Raw genomic sequence first — 2,207 nt, forward strand, 5'->3', positions numbered from 1 at the left:
GAAGCGATGGACTTTCTCCCGTCACTCTCTTCAATCTTGTGCTATCAAATCTCCTTTCTCCATCCAGTGACACAGGTGAGGCCGATAGCACAGGTTTCTGTCCCCTTTCAGTTATGAGAGCAGTCTTGTTTGATCATGGCTCTTTGGGTCCAGGTCTAAAGGTCCAGTGCAGGTCTAACCCCAGGCCCACATCTGAGCTTTCTTGCCTCACAGTCTCCTCCCTCCTGTCCTGGCTGCTCTGGGGGCAGGAGGGGCGGGGTGTGCACAGGCTGCGGAGGGAAAGAGGCACAGTCTCTGGAGTGGGACTGGATGGGTGTGAAGCGCCTTGGTGGGCAGGGATGGAGTGGCAGTGATGTGACAGGCACGAGCGTGGGATCTTTGAGGACCTGCAAGGACCTCAGCATGTGGGAACCCCTTGCACCCTGCCTTTCTCCCAACCCCTCCTCTGCTTCTCCCATTGGCCTCTGCCTCCACCTTTCTCCTGGTGGCTGGCTTCTCTTATGCCCCAACCCCTGAGGACAGAGGACAAACGGTCCCCACAGTGTCCTGATTGGGCAGCTTGCTGGGATCAGTGCCAGCTCCCCTCTCATGCACCTCTCAGTCTCTGCGAGACAGTCCCTCAGATCCCATCACTTGGCTAGACCTGAGGGGGCACCTTCCCCGATCCTCAAGGAGAGAAGGAAAGGACCCAGTCCCCTCCCCCAGGCAGATAGCACTCCCCTCAAATTCTCCCACTTCAAAGAACACTCTTGAACAACCAGTTTCTATTTTCAAGGCCAAGTCAGGTAGTGGGGGCAGGGTCCCTGGTTGGATTCCGTCCTCTGTGACAGGCCCTGCACAGGCCACCCGATGGCTCTGTGGTGCTCCTTGACCCTGAAGGTTCTTGTCATGTGCTTCTCTGGGCTGTGGGACTTCGGACAACAGGACCACTCTTCCCACCAGAACATGGCCAGGGTTGTGTCTGGAGACATCGTTTTCACTTGGGAAATGGATTGGAACAGCCGGGGGGTGGGGGTGGATGCTGGCTGGGCCTGGCCAGAGGACTGGAGGCTTTGTGCCTGGAGGCAGGAGTCCACCTAGAGCCCTTTGGATAAGCTAGGGGTGGGAGGGGCAGAAGAGGAAGATATAGTTCTGTTTTCCCTGGAATTCGGGGAAATTCCCAGTGTTCTAAGTGGCTCCAAGCCAGTCCCTGGCCCCTGTGTGGCCCAGATAAGGTGGCCCTACTCTGGCCCTGACTAACCTCCCCTTGCCACTTTCCCAGCCTCTGTCCTGGTTTCCTAGGTGTGCTGTGCACTCTGGGTCCCAGTCTGCAGCTCTCTAGGCCCTCCTTCACAAACAGGCACCTGTGAGCCCCTCTGAGGGCCCAGGTGCCAGGACGGGTCTCCAGTGCTGGGCCTAGTAGGTCCTAGTTCACAAAGCCCTTGTCCACCATCTCTCCTCTCTGTGGCCTGTGGCTGGGAGGGAGGAGGGGCAGGCCCAGTGGTTCCCATCTGCCCTCCCAGCCTTCCCTGCAGAGGAAGAGCCTGGGGCTCCAGGCCAGATTCCTATCTGCTGCCCACACCCCATGAGTGACCCTGACATTCCCTCCTCAACCTTCCCAAGGCCCAGAGGGCCTAGCAGGAGGCTGAGTCCTGTCCAGACACAGTAGGGGAGGAAGGGGAAATAGAGGCCATCGGGGCTGAGCGGGTCCCCAAGGTGGAGCAGGGCAAGCAGATGCTGATGACCATGTACATCCCTGGCGGCGTGCCCTCCACATTCTGACCTCACAGTGGCCATAGGACCATGCCAAGGGCTCTGACCTCATCCACATGGCTTCCCTGGGGCCACCAGAGTTGGGGCCCGAGAGGTCGGCCCTTCCCCTTCCCACGTACTGCATCCCGTATGTGTTTGCTCCCCCCACTTCCCGTCTGGGCCACTTGTGACCAGCCGGACGATGACGACAATAATTTCACAGAACTGATAATCATAAAATGATAGTAATAATAATGGCCAGGCCCACTTACTGAGCAATTCCACAGGCATCATCTCATGAGTTCTCCCCCTGCCTTTGAGAAACTTGTAGCAGCAGACAGCTCACACAAGCTCCTGCAGCCAGGAAGTGGCTGGGACGGATGTCAGCCCAGGCCTGACCAACCCGCAGGGCCCATGCTCCTGTCCCCCGCCATCCTGCCTCTCCTGTTATTCAGTCTGCTGGTGGGGGTGGTGGG

The sequence above is a fragment of the Vicugna pacos genome, chromosome 9 (genome assembly GCF_048564905.1).
Source record: "Vicugna pacos chromosome 9, VicPac4, whole genome shotgun sequence".
Classification (NCBI taxonomy): domain Eukaryota; kingdom Metazoa; phylum Chordata; class Mammalia; order Artiodactyla; family Camelidae; genus Vicugna; species Vicugna pacos.